This window comes from Meriones unguiculatus, chromosome 14 (genome assembly GCF_030254825.1).
Source record: "Meriones unguiculatus strain TT.TT164.6M chromosome 14, Bangor_MerUng_6.1, whole genome shotgun sequence".
Lineage (NCBI taxonomy): Eukaryota > Metazoa > Chordata > Mammalia > Rodentia > Muridae > Meriones > Meriones unguiculatus.
The window spans coordinates 74,758,196-74,782,642 of NC_083361.1; the positions used below are offsets into that span (position 1 = coordinate 74,758,196).

Here is a 24,447-nt window from a genome sequence, read left to right on the forward strand (position 1 = left end):
TATGAGCATCTTACACTCCTTACACCTTGCTGTGCAGGTAAAAATCACAAGCTATCAGCCATTTTCTTTCATAGAAGGACCATTGAACCACTTCTCAGGTTTATGTGGAATTATCAGTTCGGAAAAATAATGAGTTTAATGCACCTGTCCTGTAATATGCTTCCTTGTTGGGAGCCGCCGCGTGAATGTTTCGCCGGCAGAAACGCACGCGACCACAGGAATCCTTCCGCAGTAAACTTTATTAGTCACGCGATGAAGAGGGGAGAGAGAGGCCGCCCGGCCACCTCGTGGGCGCGGGCGGCTTCCCGAGGGCCGCGGCCCCGGGCGGGGAAACGGGGAAGGAAGAGATCGAAGGAGAGGACGGGCTCCGGAGTAGCGCTGTTTATATAAGCCGGGGTCGCACCTGAGTGACGTGTGAATACCCTGACTGGCTGCTTACTTTTACCCCGCCTGATGACTAGGACCATTATGCTAGCGGCCTTGTGACGTGTCAATACCCTGGTTGGCTGCTCACTCTTACCGGCGTGCCTACGCAATCCTTAGCGTGCTTACGCAATCTTTAGCGTGTATACGCATCTACGCATGCACCCTGGAGGTTTAAGTTTTGAGGGCGAGATGTCAGCGCCAGCTAGTGGCATCTGAGTCTCGGCTCCCCACATCTCCCTTTTTGTTATAAATAAATAAATGAAAACTGCCTAAAAGCCTATAAGCACGGTACAAGAGGGCCCTAAGCTCGATCAAGCAAACTCCTTCTTTGGGGAGTAAGCGATCAAAAGCTTTAGATTACTCCCTTACCCCACCAGGTGCAATGGAAACAAGTCCTCTGGGTGCAGGGGCTAGGGGAGAAGATTTTTAAAAGGAGGTGACACTCATTCCCGTGCAATGGAATAAAATTCCAGGGAGTGCAAGAGCTGTCACCCTCCTGTCTAGGTACCATAACCGTTTAGGCAAAGGCAACATTAACCTGGATCACTCATCGACTCAGTGCAATGGGTGAAACCCCTGAGGTGCATCGACTGAGTGTCACAGTCTGTTTTAATTTTTTAACATGGATAACCAAATTTTTGGGAGACGATCCTTGTTCCAAGGGTGCTAGTGCTTGCGCGATTGCGACCTAGTCACGTTTTTTTTGGGTATAGAGTTTGCAGAACAACCAGAGTAAAAAACACTAAGCCACGACACAATGCTACACCAAACATTCCGACCCCCACCCAATCTGAAGTAAGAAAAGGCAGAAGAAACCCAGGGTAAAGCCAGTCTGTGGGCAATGAATCCACTCGAGTAGAATTAGTGGTCCTCCTCGCTGTCCTGGATTCTTTTAGCAGTAGCAGGTGTGTCTGTTGGAAGATCATCTTCAGCTGTCACGAGCTTTCGCGTGAGGCGCTCCGGTACCCAGAATGGATTGTTTTCTTCCTGTGGAAAAACACAGACAGCTCCCCTGGATCTTATTAAAATAGGATCCGGGCCTTTCCACTGTCCAGTTAAGACATCCTTCCATATAATCATCTCCTTGGGCCTGTTAGGCCCTGAACAGTGGCGATCAGCAGCCGAATGGCCTTGACTGTCCAAATTTAAAAAATTGAGAGTGAAGAGTGCCAGTGAAACCGTCACTCGTGGCACTGAGGGCAGAGCCTCCTGGACTCCTCCCCTTTGTTTTATTAAATAGGATTTTAGGGTGCGGTGAGCACGTTTAATGATGCCCTGGCTTTGGGGGTTGTAGGGGAGCCCTGTGAGATGGGTTATTTCCATCTGATGACAAAACTGTTTAAATTTTTGAGAAGTATAGGCTGGCCCATTGTCAGTTTTTAGAATTTTGGGCTTTTTCCAGGCACTCTATGCCTCCAGGCAATGTTGAATAACATGGGCTGCCTTTTCTCCAGTCAGGGGAGAAGCAAACATAACTCCAGAGCAAGTATCAACAGAAACATGCAAGTATTGAAGTTTACCAAAAAATGAAATGTGGGTGACATCCATCTGCCACACTTGTAGTGGACAGATTCCTCTGGGATTAATCCCAACATGAGGCACAGTTAAGAACTGACAGCAATTTTGACATTGGGTAACAATATCTCTAGCTTTTTTTTTAGTTATGTTAAATCGATTACGCAATGTCTCAGCTGTAACATGAAATCTTTTATGAAACTCCTTAGCCAATTTTAAATTTGAAAGGAGGGCAAATGCAATCATCTTTGTGGCTCGATTTGCCAGGTCGTTTCCACGGGACATGGGCCCCGGTAGACCGGAATGAGCCCTGATGTGTGTAATAAAAACAGGGTATTTTTTGGTAATTAAGGCAAACTGAATCTTTTGAAAAATTTTTGCAAGCTTGCTAGACGCTTTAATTAATCCAGCAGCCTCTAAGATTTTGGTTGCATTTACCACATAACTAGAATCAGAAACAATATTTAAGGGACCTGGAAATTTTTTCAAAACTTCTAACACCACTAAACATTCCACAATTTGAGGCGAGGTCTCATGATATTGCTTAGAAATAACTTTATTATTAACCACATAAGCTCCTATTTCTGTTTTTGACCCATCTGTATAGACTATCAGTCCATCCCGAAGTGGCTTTTGGGACGTTACATGCGGGAAGACTACCTCCTGAGTTAAGGCAAATTGCAAAATAGGATGTTTTGGGTAATGATTATCAATTGAACCACTAAAAGAGGTAACCAGCACCGCCCAAATATCAGAGGTAGCAGTTAATACCTGAACTTGATGAGCCGTATAAGGCACTATTAAAGACTTTGGCTCCCTCCCAAAGTATGTAATGGCTGTTTTTAACCCACGAAGTGCGAGTTGAGCGACTGCATCCGGATACCATTCAATAATTTTTGTAGGAGAGGCATTGGGATGAGCCCACACTAAGGACCCACCTTGCCATAATACAGCAGTTGGCAAATGTTTAGTTTTAATGACACACAGGTCAAAGGCCTTAGTTTTATCTACACGTTTTAATTGGGCATCCTGTAAAGCATTTTTTACCACTCGCAGAGCGTGGCTTGTAGCCGGTGTTAAGGCTCTGGGTGAAGAAATATGAACATCCCCTTCCAAAATATCAAATAGGGGCTTTAATTTAGCAGAAGGAATCTTTAAATAAAATTGAACAGTACCTGAACAGAATGGTGGCAAATTTATAGCTTTACCCTCTTTATCTCCGGACCAGTATGGTGGCTGGCCACGTGTAACTGAACTCAGCTGGAAACCCTAAACTTAGCTGGAAACCCTAAACAAACATGGCAGCCAAACTACAGCTTTACGTGCCTTTAATTGCTGAACCATTATGGCGGCAGGCCATGTGTTAGCATTAGCAGGCTGCGACTGACAACACCAAGTACAGCCACCAGGTGTTGCTGATACAGTAAACACTGTGGAGCATCTATAATCCCCCACAACCAAAATTTTTTAATGATTAAACAAGCTTTAAAATTAACTGCTTAACAGAACAATTTTAAACTGTAAAAATTATTTTAGCCATATTAAACCTATTAGCTAGAATTTTTTTTCTTAAAAGAGCATAAAAACATTTTGTAATGAACAATCACCAGTCTTTTAAATGAATTATATGGAGAGCACATGGGAGGCAGGGGCCTCCTAGCCTGAATCAAAGATGGCGCCGGCCACGTGGGGACCGCTGACATACCCAAGGTCCCGCCCATTTTTTCCAAAGCCAAGATGGCTGCGCCCAGTTGCCAGCCACGTGGAAGCCTCTGATGAAAGCCAAGATGGCTGCGCCCAGGCATTTAGCGGGAATTTTAATCTTATTGGATAAAGAGGCCTTTTTATTGAGTTTTTTTCTTTTTTTTTACCTCTTATTACCAGGGCGTCCTTTCCCTGACCTCTCTCTTCCGTGGCTTTAACGTCCACAGAAGGGCCTTTTTTCTTAGAGACGTCCCTATCTCTATCCATTGGGACCCTTAACCTCATCTCACGTCCTGATTCTGGCATGTTGTCTTGCAACCCCCCTATCCTTAATCTCTTGCTACTCCTCTTTCTCCCGAGGCAGTCCTTGAATTTGCACGAGACCAAAAAAAGGAAAGCTATGGCGGCTATCACAGCAGAGAAGGCCATAAGGGCTTCCGCTAGCCGAAATGAGAAACGGGATAAGTCGAGATCGAACATGTCTTTTAGGACAAACCTTAATGTTGCGGTTTTGAATTCCTCCCCGCTAAAGGGGGCCCTCCTTACCCAGCAATGTTCCCGGGTTTCGGCACCAGATGTTGGGAGCCGCCGCGTGAATGTTTCGCCGACAGAAACGCACGCGACCACAGGAATCCTTCCGCAGTAAACTTTATTAGTCACGCGATGAAGAGGGGAGAGAGAGGCCGCCCGGCCACCTCGTGGGCGCGGGCGGCTTCCCGAGGGCCGCGGCCCCGGGCGGGGAAACGGGGAAGGAAGAGATCAAAGGAGAGGACGGGCCCCGGAGTAGCGCTGTTTATATAAGCCGGGGTCGCACCTGAGTGACGTGTAAATACCCTGACTGGCTGCTTACTTTTACCCTGCCTGATGACTAGGACCATTATGCTAGCGGCCTTGTGACGTGTCAATACCCTGGTTGGCTGCTCACTCTTACCGGCGTGCCTACGCAATCCTTAGCGTGCTTACGCAATCTTTAGCGTGTATACGCATCTACGCATACACCCTGGAGGTTTAAGTTTTGAGGGCGAGATGTCAGCGCCAGCTAGTGGCATCTGAGTCTCGGCTCCCCACACTTCCTTTCAATTCAAAACCGAAATGTTTGATGCTTGCTCCAAAGAAAATATACAAGTTGTTATAATGTGTGCTATGACTTTATCATAACAAGGCTTTAGATGTACAGATGTATTTCTCCTGCATCTAGGTCAATTTATTGCTTTTATTATGAGGAACTTAGAATTTGTTAAATATTCTTTTCATTTCTTTTATGGTATTAAATGGGTTTCTGTCTCTCCTTTGGATGTACAGTTATTGGCTGACATATATTGAATCATTCATGTATGCCAGGATGAATTCTATTTAATCAAATTGTATCACGACATTAGTGTTCAATTGAGTTTGGTTGTCCAATACTGTGTTAGGATATTTTAGTGAGGTTCATCAAAAATATTAACATATAGTTTATGTCAATGTTTCCATCTTTGCCTTGATATTAAAGTGATGCTAGTCTCATGGAATGTATTTGGAAGAATTTATTCCACTTTAATTTTTTGGAATAATATGAAGAAAATGTATTCTAGTTATTGGATTCATTTATAATTGAATTTCTGGTTCTAACTTCCTTTAATACTCATTAACACAAATCACCTGTGGATTGTAAAGTGCAAATCTGTTCAACTCTGGGAAAATCCAGGGCTCGAGCTTTATCTGTCTCTTTAGTTAATCCTATGCATAACCCAAAGGGACAGTCTATGCTCTGTGTGTTACTACTTTGCTTTTTTCTACATAAGCACACAGTGGATGACGCACAGCCCAGAGCCTAGAAGAGGACACATTCAAGAAATATGCTTCTGTATGCTTTCACACAGAGAATCTAGTTTGAGTTACATACAATGTCAGTGCCTTTCCCTTTCTATAAATTATCTAAACTTCATGCAAAATTTGCAGAATTGACTTTCATTTTGTTGTTATGTGAGGCTATGTAGAAATACACTTATTGTTTACCAATTGCTTGGCTCTTTGTTATAGATTATTCTGCTTTTCATAAATACCTTGCTGAAAATAGTGCTATCTTATCTATATCGCTTATCAGGGCTTAAGATCTGACAAAAGCATTAACGCAAAATGTGTTTTTTTTATAAGAGCAAATTGGAAAATAATATGAGAATAATTATATTCTATACTTCAAAGTTTCTCTTAATTCTATTAAATTTAGCTAGTATCAAGTGCTTCCTTGTGATACCTCTTACAATTTCACCCCCTTTAAGTGGTGTGATGGTACACAGTAGGGATATAAGAGAACTTCAGAAGCCAGCAGGCTGGTGTTTAACAGTTGCTTGGGTGCTAATAGAAGATGAAAGACATCTGAATTAGAGATAAACATTTGTATAGAGTAGAAGACCAGTAGCATCAGTATCAGCATAATGTAGGGTTCTGAGAAGTCCTACATCACAGGAAAATGATAAGGACCAGGATGAATCTACATGCTCCGTGGGATGTGCCACAAGGGAAGAGCCCTGAGGTTGCTCTCGTAGCCAGCACCATCTTGGTTTGTGAGTGGAAGGAAAGCATATTACAGTACAAATATGTGATGGACGTTTACTGTTACTACACATGAGGCTTTGGATCAGTTACTTACTCTTTCTGGACCCCAGTTTCTGTGAAATGGAGATAAACACAGGCTTATGCCCATGCATTAAAAAAAAAAAAGCTTGTTAATTACCACCTTCCTGCCCAGAAAAGCTCAGTACTTATAAAATCTTTAGCTTAGGGTACCCACAAAGCAATCCAACCTTTACCATTTTAAAAGCAAATGTTTTCATTAACATATGCTTCCTCTGTTATCATGTTAGGAAGGCTCCTGTCAGCCAGGGTCACACAGGATAAGAACATCAGATTCTATCTTATTGTGGTTAGAAAGTATTAAACATCATTCTCAGAACATTATAGTATTTCCTACACATCATTTTCTCATGAAAGAGTATCATCATTTAATGCAGGTGGATCTCAACTAGGTAAAATAAAGAAAAGGCATTATTTAAATATGATATAGTCATCATATTTCTTGTTGGCTCCTCCAAGGATGGAGAGTGATTATTGCTATCCAGAGCTACAACCCCAAGTGATCCCAGCGGCAGCAAGGCAGGATTCACAGACATGCTGTCACTGCTTCCTCTGCCCCTTGCTGATCCTGCACCCTTGTCTTGTCATCCCTCTCCACACTTCACTATCACTTATACTCAGGCTCCTTCCAAAATTATGCTTTGCTCAGCTGTCAGCAAAGATCCCAGAATTCCTCCAGATGAAAACACAGGCAGATGGCCACGCTGACTACATAACCCAGCACGAGAATATTCAGTCTGACAAAACCGAATCACTACACTAGAAGAAAATCCTTACGCTGGGATTTTCAGCATGGGGACAGGGACTGACACATAACCAGCTCAGTTCCTTGAGCCAACCCATATCCAAACCAGAAAAGAATCTACATAGTCAAAAGTCTGTTAAATTAAGCCAGGCATCAAGATCCAAGCCAGTGAAATTAAGTACCTAATACTAAAGTAAGCATCGTATGCTTCTCTCCCTAAAAAAAACCACTATGGAGAAGTGACCCACAGGTTCTTCAGCAAGTCAACTGAGTGTGCTCCATTCTCAGCTGGCTATCAATGCCTCAGACAACAAAAGCTGAGCAAATGTCCAGTCATCCAAGCAGGTGGCAAATAGCTTTCCACAGCTGGTCACAGAAACAACGACCCACAGTGTAATCACATTTATTGCTTCCAAAGCAAAAATCATCTCTACAGTTAAATTCAGTGGTCCTTAAATAATGATTGTGTAACTTGAATCAAAGCAGCCTGGTGATGTCTTTTCCTTTATTGGCTTTTTTTTTTTTTAATTTCCCTAACGGCTAGGCATGCTTTACTTGGCACATATCTGCAACTAAAACATTATAGCCCCTGTTAGTTATTTAAAAGCTCTAAAATGAAAGAAAAAAAATAGCCAACAGTGTTGGAGAAATGCTGCAGTTCTCATTTTGAAGGCAGAAGATATAAACAGCCTTATTTCAGAAGGCACATAATCCGTTTATGTCACAGAAACCACAGCCACAGCTGCTAACATGTTTTGCACACATTCCTGACATTCAAGTGATAGTATTCTCATTCTTGGTGCTGATTAAAACATGGCAATACAGCATTTTCACATGAAAGAGTCCCTTATTATTGACACCATGGCTAGCTGCAGAGTAGCTACAAAATAAATTTAATATAAGCAAAAGGTAGCACAAGTAGAGAGGGTCTATTTTCTTACAGCTGGGTGGAACTCACTCTCGGGAGGGTGAACCAAGAAGGGAAAAAGAAAAGTAACCAAACAAAACAGAGACAGTCATCTGCAAATGATTTCGTGAGAACACAATGAAAAGCCTTCCACAGTTTGTGTGATCACAACTGTAGTATGATTTGGGGAGATATGGCTATTTAGCTGTGGAGTGAAATACTAACTTGAACTTGAAATGCTAACTTCTTTCTCACTCACTGTTCTCACAAAATGCATCTTTTCTGCTCTTAGGACATCACTGACTCTCAATGAGAATACCTGATAACCATAATTGTTCCTAGAATAATGTGTCATGCTAAAACCCAAAATGTTCAATTCATCTGGGACTTTGTGTGAAATAATGGTATCACTTAGAAATAAATACTAGAAAGAAACTACATTTTGACCACATATCAAATCCACAGAATTTTTGGCAATAAACAGTTCTATACAAAGAATATTCTTCCAAACAGAAGCTGTGGACACCAACAAAAAATAAAAATGTCAACCTGTTCAAGTGGGTCTAATTTAAAAGATGACATTTTTCAGTGGAATACTACTCAGCCATTAAAAACAAAGACATCATTAAATTTGCAGGCAAATAGATAGATCTGGAAAAGATCATCCTGAGTGAAGTAATCCAGATCCAGAAAAACACACATGGTATTATATACTCACTCATAAGTTAATATTAGTCATAAAATACAGGATAAATATACTACAATCCACAGACCTAAAGAAGCTAAGTAACAATGCGCACCCTAAGGAGGATGCTTAATTCTCATTCAGAAAGGCAAATAAAATAGAAATCAGAAGCAATTAAAGAGAGGAAACAGGACCAGAGCCTATCACAGAGGTCCTCTGAAAGACTCCACCCACCAGGGGATTGAAACAAGATGCTGGGATTTACCGCTAAATTTTAGGCAGAGTACAGGAAATACTATAGGAGAGTAGAGGGATAGAAGGAGAGGACAGGAGCTCCACAAGTAGACCAACAGAGCCAACAAATCTGGACCCAGGGGTCCTGCGGAGACTGATGCACCAGCCAAGGACCATGCATGGAGCAGTCTTGGCCTGCTACTCAGACATAGCCAATAGGCAGCTCAGTCTCCATGTGGGTTCCTTAGTAAGCGGAGGCAGGCTCTGACATGGGCTCTGGCGCATGCTCCTCTATCACTTCCCTATGTTAGGGTGGCCTTGTCAGACCACAGAGGAAGAGGATGAGACAATCTTGAAAAGACTTGATAGTCTATGGCCAGTTGGTAAGGAAGGAGAGCTCTCCCTTTCTGAGGACTAGGGGAGGGGGATGGAAGGAAGATGGGGGGGAAGGTGGGACCAGGAGGAGACGAGGGAGGGGACTATGATTGGGAGGTAAAGTGAACTGAAAAACAGGTGATATTTCATTTTGTTCAGTAATTCATAACTGGGGGTTGCCAGGAAACCCCATTATTGGTTGACAAATAAGGGAAATCCAGCTCCAGTTTCCGCAGAAGCCTGAGGCACCACGTTATCAAAGGATTCGCAAAACCTAGACAGGAATCAAATGAAACATCCCTGTCTGCCAAAAACCACAGTGACCCAGAGCAAAGACGTAGATTATGACACTTTCATCCCCAGACCCAAGAGGGATGGGGGGGGGGAGTTTACATATTTTATGGCATTTGTGGTTGGTTGACACATGATCTTTTTTAAATAAATAAGTGGCTTCTCAAAATAAGACTCCCAAAGCCAAATGCCATGAGTTCCCTGTTTCTGTGTTTCACTAAAATAGATAGATGGATAGATAGATAGATAGATAGATAGATAGATAGATAGATAGATAGATAATAAATAGACAGACAGATAGATGATAGATAGATAGATAGATAGATAGATAGATGATAGATAGATAGATGATAGATAAACAAAATGTTTATTTGTTCACAAACAGAATACAAATGTAGGAAAGTAGAACATTGTCCTCAGACACAATTCTAAATGTTAAATCTTTATAATAACTTTTATTGTTGTACATTTTCAAATATGTAGATTCAAATTGTAAAGCCAAAACAGATGTCCTAAGCAAACACAAAAGTTGCTTTGAAAAGCATGAAAATGTAAGATGCTATTTTAATTTCTAGTTGACTTTTTTCCATGAAACTAAAGCCACTAATGAAGGAAAGGATGGTGTCTGAGAGCCAGTTTCATGTGACTATGAGTTATAATGGATGTAGGAAAAGCAAAACAGACTTTATGCCACACATGTGTCTGCTGGTATTTGAACCCATGCCCTCTCTACTGCAGTGTTCATGTTCTTCATCTTCCCGTGAGACTGCCACCTGTGACGAAAAGGGCATTTGGTTAGTCTCTGCACCTGCACCCTACACTGGGGATAGCATGGGTGAACCCCTTGTTGAGTGCTCTTTGGACATTACTGAATTCATGTTATAGCTCTGTTAATGTTTTTAATGAAATCTCAGCTAAGATTCATCACTTTTATGTGCTTGAAACCAGTACTGTATCGCTTTTCCCATCTTTCATTTTAAATTTTATATGTACCATAAAGACACAAATGATAAAAGCTGGCAGTGTTAAGGCAGGGAGGATTAAGACAAATACTAAGCACTAATTCCCAAAGAAATTTTTACTATGACCTCATCACTGAACCTTCGACCAATTCTCATTTATTGTCAGGAAAGCTTTGGACTAAAAGAGCCACCTTCAAGGTTATACTTTTCTTGTTGAATTTCTGCTCCCTAATAAAAATTTAGCTGAAGTGATTTGAGTCTCGACAGCAAACATCTTCTGTCCTTCTTCCATCCATGCACCACCTGAGCCTTACAACCTAACATAAGTGCCATTTTAATATCTACATTCTTCCTGTGTACATTATTTTAACAAAGACATTTCTATAAAACTCAGAACTCTGAAACTTCCAAAAGAATAAAGAAGGAAAAAGACATACCAAATTTAAAAAATAACTTTTCAAAAATGACTCTAATATTCCAAAAATTTAACAAATGGGCTTTCATGAAATTAAAAGGTTTCTATATAACAAAGGAGATAATTAGTAAAGATACAGCTTACAAAAGGATGAAAATACACTATTTATACATCCAACAAGGTATTAGTTTATAAAATCTGTGAGGAAGTCTAAAAACTAAACACCAAAATAAAAACTGAATCATCTAACCAATAACATCTTTAGCCATCAAGGATTCACAAATTTAAGTTGCTTTGATAAACCATGTTACTTCCCTCAGAATGGCCATCGCCGACAACATAAAAAACAAGAGATGCTCGGAGAACATAGAGACAGAAGCACCCTTCCTTGGACACAGTTGGTTGGAATATAAACAGGTGCAGCCCCTATAAAGGTATAGAACCCTCAAAAATACTAACATTAGAATTACCATATGATCCAGATATCCCTTCCTGTATGTTTACCCAAAGGGTTGTAATTTAGTATATCACAGAGATAGTAGCACATTCATGATTATTGCTTCATTATTCCTAATAGTCAAGATATGTAACCAACTTAAATACCCATCAACAGATGAATGGATAAAATGTAACGCATATGCACAATGAAATTTTATTCAGCTTTAAGAGAAAAATGAGAAAATGACATTTGCAAGGATGTTAGCAGAAACTGAAAAAAAAATATATTAAGCAAAGAAAGCCAGGCTCAGAAAAACAAACATCATGTTCTCTTGCAAGCAAAATCTATATTTGAATTCCTATACACGTTAGTATGAAGGATAGAAAGATAGACACAGACAGAGAGACAGACAGATAGATAGATGATAGATAATAGATAGATAGATAGGTAGATGGATAGATAGATAGATAGATAGATAGATAGATAGATAGATAGATAGATAGATAGATGATATAAGAGAGAAGAGTGAGGTCTAAAATGAAGGACAAAAAATGGGACAATGCTATATTATATGTCTATATGAGTGAGTATATACTGTATGCATCTTTCTGCTTCTGGGATTGCTCACTCAGGATGTTCTTTTCCAGATCCCACCATTTACCTGCAAATTTCATGATTTCCTTGTTTTTTATTGCTGAGTAATATTCCATTGCGTAGATATACCACAATTTGTGCATCCATTCCTCCACTGAGGGGCATCTGGGCTGTTTACAGCTTCTGGCTGTTACAAATAAGGCTGCTACAAACATGGTTGAGCAAATGTCCTTATAAAATCTGTACACCTAAAGAAACTAATCAAGAGGGAGGACTCTTCTAAAATGCTCAATTCCTATCCAGAAATGCAAAGAGGCTGGACATCAGAAGAAGGAGAAGAGAGGGAACAAGTCAGGAGCCTGACACAGAGGACCTCTGAAAATCTCTGCCCTGTAGGCTATCAATGTAGATACTGAGACTTATGGGCAACCTTTGGGCAGAGTGCAAGAAATCTTATGAAAGAAGGGGAGATAGAAAGATCTGGAGAGGACAGGAACTCCATAAGGAGAGCAACAGAACCAAAAAAAATCTGAGCACAGGGGTCTTTCCTGAGACTGCTATTCCAACCAAGGACTATGCATGGAGATAACCTAAGACCCCTGCACAGATGTAGCTCATGGCAGTTCAGTATCCAAGTGGGTTCCATTGTAATAGGAACAGGGACTGTCTCTGACATGAACTGATTGGCCTGCTCTTTAATTTCCTCCCCCTGAGGGGGAAGCAGCATTACCAGGCCACAGAAGAGACAATGCAGCCACTCCTGATGAGACCTAATTGACTAGGATCAAAAGGAAGGAAAAGAAGACCTCCCCTATCAGTGGACTTAGGGAGGGTGGAGGAAGGGAGGGAACCACTGGGGGGGGGGATACAAAGTGAGTAAAGTGTAATTAATAAAGAAAAAAAAGACACAGAAAAAAATGGGACAATGGATTGGACTAGATATCAAACATAAGGACGGGCTTTTGAGGCGTAGAAGAGGACTAGTGAGAGTGTGAGGAAATGCACAAGGTGAGTTACATAAGAATAATATATAACGATATATGTGTGTGACTAACATCCATTATTTTCGCATCAGCATATACCTTTACCTCATTAAAGTTTTTTTTTTCTGGAGATTTAATTTGCTTATGCTGGCATGCTTCACAAATTTTTTCATATCATTTCTTAACAGTAACTAGGTAGGTGAAACTTTGCCCTTGAGACTTGGTTTTGTTTTGTTTTGTTTTTAACATGGCCTTTATCATTCATAGTAGTCATTAGAAACTGCTATTTCTTCAAATTTTCACATGTACATTTCTCCATGCTTAGTATTTTCAGGATATAACAAAATATAAAAAAAGAGGATCACAACATAGATATTGACGTTATGAAAGATCTAACACATAATAATTTACAATGATTCAATATGGCAGAATGCTTGTCATATTAAAAACACATAACTACACACACATATAAGTAAACAATAACTTTTTTAATAGAAAATAAAACCTCTGTGATAGGCTCCTGTCCTGTTCCCTGTTTTCCCTTTCTTCCAATGTCTGTCTTGTTTGCCTTTCTGAATGAAGATTGAGCATCTTACTGGGGTCCTCCTTGATTAGCCTTTAGTATTAGATTAGATTTTAGTATGATTGTCCTATATTATATGTATCCACTTATAAGTGAGTATGTACCATGTGTGTCTTTCTGCTTTTGGGATACCTCACTCAGGATGATCATTTCTAGATCCCACCATTTGCCTGCAAATATCATTACTTTGTTTTTAATTGCTGAGTAGTATTCCATTGTATAAATGTATCACAATTTCTGTATCCATTCCTCAACTGAGGGACATGTGGGTTGTTTCCAGCTTCTGACTATTACAAGTAAAACTGCTACAAACATGGTTGAGCAAGTGTCCTTGCTGTATACTTGAGCATCTTTTGGATATATGCCTAGGAGTGGTATAGCAGGATCTTGAGGAAGCACTATTCCTAATTGTCTGAGAAAATGCCAGAGTGATTTCCAGAATGACTATCACAGAGGACCTCTGAAAGATTCTACCCAAAAGGGTATGCTAAGATTCATAGCCAAACTTTTTGCAGAGTGCAAGAAATCTTATGAAAGAAGGGGAGATAGAAAGATCTGGAGAGAATAGGAGCTCCACAAGGAGAACAACAGAACCAAAGAATCTGGGCAGAGGGGTCTTTTCTGAGACTGATACTCCAACCAAGGACCATGCATGGAGAAAACCTAGAACCCCTGCACAGAAGTAGTCCATGGCAGCTCAGTGTCCAAGAGGGTTTCATAGTAATAGGAACAGGGACTGTCTCTGACATGAACTCAGTGGCTGGCTCTTTGATTACCTCCACCTGAGGGGTGAGCAGCCTTACCAGGTCACAGAAGAAGACAATGAAGCCAGTCCTGATAAGACCTGATAGACTTTGGTCAGATGGAAAGGGAGGAGGACCTCCCCTATCATTGAACTTGGGGAGGGGCATAGAAGAAGAAGAGGGATGGAGGATGGGATTGGATGGGGATAGGGGAGGGGACTACAGCTGGGAAACAAAGTGAATAACCTGGTGGGTAGAGTCTTTCAGAGGTCCTCTGGGTAGGCTCCTGTCCTGTTCTTTCAATGCATCCTGTCTTCCTACCTTATCTTCTTCCAGTCTTTACTCTGATCCCCACATTTCAATGAGAATATCCCTCACCACACCATCTGGAATTATCTTCCTATACCCTACATACCTCATACCCCTTGATTGTTCAGTTGTTCTCCACATCATATATTGCCTACAACACTTATATTACTTGCTTTATCATGACATACCTTTTTCCCCTAAGAAGATGAACACAAGGAGTCAGGGTATTTTATCTGTTTTGTTTTTTTTTTTTTTTCCATTGAACATTCTTTTCTGTCTCTAGAGATAGAAGTATTCAAAACATAAATATAGTAAAGGTTCAATTATTCATGAAGAATCACTGAATAACTGAGTTGGTTATTAATTGAGTGCCAAAAGAGAAGGTTTGCAGATGAAAATAACATTACATACCTTTCTCAATTTGCTCTCTATTGCTGTGATAAATACATGATCAAAAGCAACTTGGATCTACTTACAGGTGAGTATATATCATTTGTGGATATTAGCCATATAATATAGGATAAACATACTAAAATTTATAGCCCTAAAAATGTTAAGCAACAAGGAGGGCCCAGGGAAGATGCTTAATCCTCATTCAGAAGGGCAAACAGGATAGACATCGGAAGTAGGAAAAGATAAGGAAGAGGACAGGAGCCTTCGACAGATGGCCTCTGAAAGACTCTACCCACCAGGGTATCAAAGGAGATACTGAGACTCATAGCCAAACTTTAGCCAGAGTGCCGGAATCCTTATGAAAGAAGAGGGAGACAGGAACTCCACAGAAGAACAACAGAGTCAAAATACCTGGGCCTGGGGGGGGGGAGGGGGCTACAGAGACCAATACTCCAGCTAAAGACCATACATGGAGAGGACCTATCCCGCCTGTTCAGAGAAGCCCATTGGCTGCTCAGTTTCCAAGTGGGTTCCCTAATAAGGGGTACAGAGGCTGTCTCTGACACGAACTCAGTGGCTGGCTCTTTGATCACCGCCCCCCCTTGGGTGGTGAAGCCTTGTCAGGCCACAGAGGAAGATGATGCAGCAGCCTTGATGAGACCTGATAGGCTAAGGTCAGAGAGAAGGGAAGGAAGACCACCCCTATCAGTGGACTAGGGAAAGGGCATAGGAGGAGAAGAGGGATTGTGGGTAAGAGGGGGAGGAAACAAGGAAGGTGGATGCAGTGGGGATACAAAGTGAGTAAATTGTAATAAATAACTATATAAATTAAATTAAATTTAAAATATTAAAAAATGCAACTTGGAAAGAAAGGGGTTTATTTGGCTGACACATCCTTGTCATAGTCTAACCTTGCTGGAAGTCAAGGAAGGACCTCACGCAAGGCTGGTACCTGGGAGCAGAAGCTGAAGCAGGAGCCATGAAGAATCACTAACTACTGGCTTTCTCTCCATGATAAGCCTCAGCCTGCTTTCCTATACAACCCAGATCGTCTGTTCAAGGTGGTACTACCCAGAATGAACCAGACCCTCTTATGTCAATCACTAATCAAGAAAATGACACCCACAGATTAACCTACAGGCCAAACTGGTGGAGGCATTTTCTCAATTGATATCTTCTCTCCTCAGATAACTCAAATTTGCATCACTTGACTAAAAACTTAAACGTACAGTATCTTTGCTGTTACTAAATAAAGCAAAATCAATTTCAGTCTATAAGAAGACTTGTTAAGTTTATTTTAGGGGTATCATTTGTTTGTTTGTGGGTTCCTTTAAAACATTCAAATTGTAGATGAGTGCATTGTTATTAAGAACTAAGAGCCAGGATGACAAGACTGGAAGGACAGAGCCAGCAAAGACAACCTTAGCAGTGCACAGGGGGAAAAGTCTGGGGTTGTGTCCTTCCAGAAGAACAAAAAACGATAAACATCCCACCTGTGTTTTTGAAGCACTTAGGCCCAGTGCTTGCTCTAGAGTACAGTTACTCTGTTGTTGACAGGCATAACCAGATGTATTTGCTTCTGAATGTGAAGTAGTAAGAACTAAATTTACTCTCCCATCTTTAGAAATACAAGCAAGTAGGTAAATTATATAAAACTTCAGACATGCCCTGAGAGCTGCAAACCAGGTAGATAAACATATGTCAACATTGGGAGAGAGCCTTTAGCCTATGTCACAGGAACCTCTAAACTAAACAGATCTGCAGCCTTGCTGAGTTGAGAAGACATCAAGGGGTTCAGTGCTCAAGGGACCAAGATGGAGAAAGCTAGCATCACAGAAAAGCAGCAAGTTTCAGGAAGAGCTCTGACAATTTGCAGGCAGAACAGCACAGGAAGGTCAGGCTTACACCTGATGCATCAAACAGAGCACTGAGATAAGCATGACCTTGGAAGAGGGCAAATTTCTAAATTAAGAGAAAAATCTGCAGAGCCATCTAGATTTTACTGTCCTCGGGAAGGGAGAATATGAAATTCAGTTCTGCAGCCTAAGAGGATTCCATGACTCTGGGTATTAAGACAGCTATTGGTTAGTAAGAGTAAATTTACTAGGCAGAGGAAGACTGTGGGGTAGAGCAGGGAGTATGATGGATCCATGGGACTGCCATCGAACAACATGAGGATGTGATAATTACTTTGTTTCATAACTGCAGATCAAATTACTGCCAAATGAAAAATAGTTGAGAGAAGCAAGAAAAACAAACATGGGGAAGCATCCACACTGTTCACCGCCAGAGTCACAAAATATTATTTGGTTCTCAACTTCAAACAGACAAAACCAAAAATGTCTGTTTATCGTGATCTTTATTTGTTACCTTTAAGGACTGAACTGATGGGTCACAGGCCACTGCACAATAAAGGCAAAAATATAGAAATCAAAGGAAGCCAAAAATACAGTCTACGCATAAAAGTTGGTGAAAGCCAATCCTTAGCTATGGCAATCAATGCAATCAAATTAAGGTGATTAATTTTGCTAAAAATAGATATGTACCCCCTCCAAAAAAATGGAAAATCAACATATACTTGAAATTTTTTTTATCTTTAAGCAGATATTGCCTAGAGCATGATTTTTTTTTCAGCTTTCTCTGCAGAGTTCCCATAAAACTGTTCCGTTTGGCTCTTTCTTGCCCAAAGGCAGAGAAACTGATTGAATGACTTTCCCGAGGTCCTTCCATCTGTGACTGAAACAAAATAGATGGAACACAAACAATTAAATCCAGACACAGCTGGAATTGAGCGTCATAATTCTAAGAAAATAAATTGAAGGAAGAATATGCTTTTAAAAGATTGATTGTATTGGAGGAAATATTTATCACATGTAAAGACAATAAGACATCCATCAGAAGTAAACATTAAATGAATTATGACAGCTAAGTAAAGAACACAATAATAAATAATACTACAGTGTTACATTACAAATGTTTTCACATTACAGATAATGTTTACTGAGAAAAAAAAATTTCCCTCAAAAGAAATCAAAAAATCACTTTGATAGAAACACAATGGAGTAACCAACTCTAGTGTAATTTGCATACTTACAAACAAAGTAATTTTTAAAATCCAGTTATTTTATTGTGCAACTTCACAAAAATGACAGCAACAGGAGGAAAATCCTTATGTAAAAGATATAACTCACATTAAAATGCAGCAATGGGAAGAAAGGAAGTGTCTAAGGAAGAAACAACTAGAATCCTGAGTTAACAAGAGCCCAGTTGTCCTCACAGGGCACATGAGTACAAGATTAGCACTGCCAGAATGTCACTTTAGGGTGAGATTTTGCACATAAATCCCTGGAATCACAGCACCAGACACAAGTTCCAGACACTAAGGAATTATTCATATACCATTTTATTGACTAGGTTAATGAATTTCCCTCTAAGAAATAAAATTTCTAACAATTGTATAACAATTTAGCAGAAAGTGTTTTTTGGTCTGAGTGAAGTTCCCATTGAATATAAGCAGCAGGTATTGTTATAAATATTTTGCTTGCACAAAAATCAAATTTTCTAGAAACTAAAAAGTTACTTTTATAACACAAAATAATATTCCAACTGATACTTAAATTCCTATCTCCTGGTTCAAACTCCCAGTGTCCTCAAGAGCACTCTGCTTTAATAAATTACTGTATTCTGCACCATGCACATATCAAAATGATACATGTGCTATCGGGATTGATCTCAAACATATGATGCAAGTCAACAGTGATAGATGCCATGAGCTATCTATGCCATCAACCACAAGATCTTATGTGGAGAACAGCATGTACCAGGCCTATGTCTATGTTTTCAAATCAATAAAGTAGCAGAATGTCATGTGCATGCCAATTAAAGAACTGAAGATCTGATATGTCATTATTGATCTGTCCTGAGTAAAGATAAATTTTCTCAGAGATGAGCAAGGCTAACCTAAAGACAACAGATGTTACCACAGTGAGTCAAAGAATACATTTGTAGAGAAAATCTCTTGTGTACTGTGTGGAAGCATCACCTGTCAATAAAAAGCTGATGGCTTATTAGCTGAGGAGGAAAATAGGTGGAAGTTCTGACAGAAAGAAATGAACTCTGGGTAGACTAGAGGCAGGGTATTCATCTAGGGAGACTGAGGAGGACAGACACATGAGACCTGAAGAGAGGTAATCAGCCATGTGGCAGAACTTAGAATAGAAGAAATGGGATATTAGTAATGAGCAAGTCAAGGAGCACGCGTAGCTATATTGGTCTAGGTTTTTGTAAATACATTTAAGTCTAAGTCATTAGTTGAGGATCTGGGGTATGGGAGGAAAACATGTTTTTACATATATTGCTAACCATTAGATTGGGAAACTTGGTTAAATAAAAAATTTCTCATCAAAATTCAGACACAGAATGTGGATAAGAATTGAATTCTACTTAGTATTCATATAAGCAGTCTAAAATTAGAAATAAGTGAAATATCAAAGAATATTGCATCTTTCTTTTTATTACTACATGTAACTGTACAAAATAATAACTTTAATTATGAGTTTTTATAAGTGTGTATCATAATATACTTTTCTTAAAAAAACAGATTATGCACATAACAAGAAGCATTCGATAATTGTAAGTTAATCCAGACACTGTGGAAATTAGTATGGAGATGCTCAATAAAAACTAAAAATAGAACTAACATAACTCTGCTGTCCCACTTCTAAATACATACCCAAGTCAGCATACACAGAAGATACCAGCAGCATATGCATGTTTACCACAGTCACTTTGTACAATCATCCTAGGTAATCACCAGCAGGTGATGGATGAAATAAATACTGCACAAACACACAGTGCAACGTTATGCAGCTATAAACAAGAATGCATCCTGAGTGAGGTATCCCAGAAGCAGAAAGACACACATGGTATATACTCACTTGTAAGTGAATATTAGACATATAATATAGGATAAACATACTAAAATCTGTATACCTAAAAAAGCTAAGCAAGAAGGAGGACCCAGGGTAAGATGATCAATCCTCATTCAGAAAGACAAATGAGACAGACATCAGAAGAGGGAGAAAATAGGGAACAGGACAGGAACCTACCACAGAGGGCCTCTGAGAAACTCTACCCAGCAGTGTATCAAAGTAGATTCTGAGGCTCATAGACAAACTTTGGGCAGAGTGCAAGAAATCTTACAAAAGAAGGGGGAGATAGAAAGCCCTGGAGGGACAGGTGCTCCATAAGGAGAGCAACAGACCAAAATATCTGGGCATAGGGGTCTTTTCTGAGACTCATTCTCCAACCAAGGACCATGTATGGAGATAACCTAGAACCCCTGCTCAGATGTAGCCCATGGCAGCTCAGTATTTAAATGGGTTCCCTAGTAATGGGAACAAAGGCAGTGTCTGACATGAACTCAGTGTTTGGCTCTTTGATCACTTCCCCCTGAGGGGATGGGGGCCAGCCTTATAAGGTCACAGAGGAAGACAATGCAGCCAGTCCTGATGAGACTTCATAGGCTAGGGTCAGATGGAAGAGGAGGAGGACCTCCCCTGTCAGTAGACTTGGAAAGGAGCAGGGAAGGAGATGAGGGAGGGAAGGTAGGATTGGCAGGGAGTGAAGAAGGGGACTACAGCTAGGATACAAAGTGAATAAACTGTAATTAATATAAAACATTAAAATTAGAAAAGAACCCTGTAGTTTATTATATTCTCACTAATACTCATAAATAAATAAATAAATAAATAAACAAACAAACAAAAAAGAATGAAACGAATTCATTTGTAGAAAGATGATGGAACTGGAGCTGATCATGTCAAGAAAAATCAATATGACTTCAATAATGATAAATTGAATTTTAAAATTATATATATATACATATATATGTGTGTGTGTGTATATGTGTATCTTCCTGAATGTATACCATATACTTCCCTCTGCAAATAGAGGCTAAAAAAGCATGATAGAGACCCTGGAATTGGAGTTGCGGGCATCTGTGTATCACTACATGGGAACCATGTCCTAGGAGCCAATCCCAGGTCCTCAGTAAGAGCAGAAAATACTTTTATCTGCTGAGCAATCTCTCCTCTCTTGACAAATACCAATTTTTAAATAAGACCCTCTTTCTTCTGTACAGTGCCCCATATATAAAGCAAGGCAGGAAAAATTTAGGTGTTTTACTTCATAAATGGGCAAAGTCTGAAAAATAAGTAGTAATTTAGAAATTTTGTTGGTTTTCTTCTTGATTGTGTCTAATCGCATGAATCACTCAAGTTTGCTTTCTTAACTTTCTTATGTAGATAAAGTGAAACTGCAGAAGTTATAAGGTAAAGTTAGAGGTAAAATTAGACTAAAACTTGTTCATCCAAACAACAAATACTAGAATATTAGTTACTTTTCAGTCATCATTTTGTAGAAACCTTAAGCAGAAAATGCAATTTTTTTATGAGGAATAATTGTCATAGACAGAGCCAAAGAAGCAATGCTAAGCCTGGAGCAGGCAAACCAGCCTGCAAGGCAAAGCACAGAAGTCAATCAAGGGAGAAACTACATTCCAAAACAATTTAAAGGAACCCAATTATTGAGTAGCTGAACCACAGAAATAGTGCTATAATGAACATACTTGAAGTGATGAAGGAAGAACAGAAAGACCCATTTGAAGATTCAGAACTTATGGTATGTTGGAAGGAACAGCTCTGCTTGACCATGAGTTTATTATGTCTAAAAAGTTAATCAAGTGTATCACCAAAGCTACTCTAAGTAAAAAATGCAGTCCAAACTTTCCTTTTGGCTACTTTCAGGTGCCCAGGTAATTGAAGCATCAGTCCACCAGTCTCCTGGCATTCTGTTATAGATATTTGAGTTTAATAGATGTCTCTCACTGTGCCAGAATTTCATAGATATTTGTGACTGTCCTCAGTGATAACAAACTGCACCATAAAAAATCAATCACCAGACACAGCTTAATGAACTGTGGTTTTTAACGCACATAGCAGCAAAGGGGCCAACAGTTCTAGGTTCTGAGCTAACTTTTTCCCCGTCCTTCAGAGAGCCTATTAGCTTCATAGAAGTTGAGTTTTATCATCTCTCAGATGGGTATAAAAATACCCCCTTAAATTTATTATGAATAAATAAGAAAATTATTTATTTAAAAATTAACACAGTACTAAGAATAAATGTCATTGGTAACAATGATTATGAGCATGAAATGGATAGTCCCAGTATTAAGGATTAGAGAGACTGGGTAGAGTATCTTAAACATTTTCTTGTTCTTAGAGCTAGAAAATGTTTGTATTAATTGTCCAGGGTTATGAGGTACTTAGTGCCTTTTGGGTTTTGCAATATAGTAAGTAGTATTGAAAACATTCAAATATTTTCTAAGAAGTTTTCAAAGATGTAAAACAAAAGTTTCTGGATAGGTAACAGTAACACATGAGGCAGAGGCAAGCAGATCTCTATGAGTTCAAGACCAGCCTGGTCTACATAATGAATTCCAGAATAGCCAGAGCTACATACATAGCAAGACAAAATTGAAAAAAAAAATCTTTAACTTTTTACTTTGTATGTAGGTTTATAATAATGAAGAAATATGATATTTCTCAACTAAAATTCCAAATAAATTCCCAACTAAAATTCAACCAAAGTCTGAAATATTAATAAACATAAAGGACCCATTAATAGTTTATTATAGATACAATCGTAGCTATTTGCAAAAGGTTTATGATCAGAAATCACAGATCTGAGTTTCGGAGGTGGCTCTTCCTCTTTAGCGTACCCAGGACCAAAGGTTCTGAACCTTCTTCATGGTCGTTACAAACAAATAATTACAAACAAATAATTTTTCTCATTATCTCCCTTGGTGGCCATTAGACTACAACAATGTCTGTGGAGATGTCTCATGACATTGTCAAATACTATCTAGTTGTCTTGCAAGAAAGTCAAATCCATTCCTTATTTTAAAGATGTCTCAATGCGGTGGACACAGTACGAGAAAGCAACCAGGTACACAGCTCTTCACACAGATGACCCACACTAGCTCTGATTCTTGTGTGAAGCTAAGCAAGCTACATCCCATGTAATCTATTTTGTAGGAAAAAAAAAGGAAATTATATCTTATGGAAAACTCTACATTGTCTCCTCTAGAGGATGACAATTCAGATGATCTGATCTGCCCTTTCCTTGCCTTTGAGGTATCTTGAAACTGCCAACCACAGGGAATTGACAGTAATGAAAGATAATTGGGGCTGGGGAGATAGCAGATCTGATATGGCTTGCCCCACAAGTACACCTGAGTTCAATCCCCCAGGATGCACAGAAAAAAAAATGTGGGCATGATAGTACACACCTGTAATTCCAGTGCTGAGACATGGACACGGGGCGGGGGCAATCCTTAAAGCTTCCTGGCCAGACAGCCTTACTGAATGGCTGAGCTTCATATGTAGTAGGGGACCCTGTCTTTAAAAATTGGGTTGAAAGTCACTGATGAAGACACCAGACATCACCTCCTGGCTTCCAAAAGACACACACACACACACACACACAGAGAGAGAGAGAGAGAGAGAGAGAGAGAGAGAGAGAGAGAGAGAGAGAGAGAATTATTCTTGTCTCTAGACATAAGACACTTCGTTTCAGTAGAGGCTCAATTGTCTCACACTTTTATAAGTTTTTCTGCCATTTATAAACCTATTTAAATATTCCACATTTATAAACTCAAGATAAACACATACATTCTTTTTTGTAACTTATTCTTATTTTTAAAATTTATTCACTTCATATCCCAACTGTAGCCCTCTTCCTCATCTCCTCCTGATCCCACTCCTTCTCCCTCTTCTCTCTGTTCCCCTCCCCTAGTCCTCCAAGGATCACACAAGGAGAGGATCTAGGACCCCTGCACAGATGTAGCCCATGAGTAGCTCAGTCTTCATGTGGATTCCCTAGTAAGGGAAGCAGAAGCTGTCTCTGACATGGACTCTCTTAAGCAATTCTCTTTGAGTGAATCTCTTTGATCACTTCCCCCTGGTGGGGCTGCCTTGCCAGGCCACAGAAGAAAAGGATGCAGGCAGGCAGTGCTGGTGATACTTCATAGGCTGGGGTCACACCCTCTTAAAACACTCTTTTGATATCTCCCTAGCTCTCTCATTACTTAAACAAAAATCTTTAGTAGATGTTCATTTTTGTGTCTGATGAGAATAAGTCATTTACTCTTTTTAAAAAGTATCTTTAATGCATGGGTGTCACAGAATGTTTGTTGAATCAATTTGCACACAGTCTGGCTTTAAGGAGCTTAGCCTACTAGTGTGCTACTCATGTGAAAGTCCACCCTTTAGGCTTACCAGTGCCTCAAACAGGATAGACATAAGCCAAGATCTGATGACTGATTTTTCAGGCAGAGCAGATGTAAAACCCAACAGAAATAATTCTTCTATGGAAATCACTTCCTGTGTTACTAAAGAAGTCATAAAAATTGTGACTCATCAATGCCCTTTCTTAAATTATTAGAGACATAGCAACAGAACCATTTGC

General features: G+C 39.7%; 1 long non-coding RNA gene across 1 annotated transcript; it reads right to left on the reverse strand.

Moving 5' to 3' along the window:
- Nucleotides 1–220: 220 nt before the first annotated feature.
- Nucleotides 221–4,399, reverse strand: LOC132647253 (uncharacterized). Its single transcript, XR_009585613.1, has 2 exons — nucleotides 4,192–4,399; nucleotides 221–1,413 (listed from the first exon to the last, which is right to left on the reverse strand). It is a non-coding gene; the product is annotated as an uncharacterized LOC132647253 (long non-coding RNA).
- Between the last annotated feature and the right edge of the window lie 20,048 nt (nucleotides 4,400–24,447).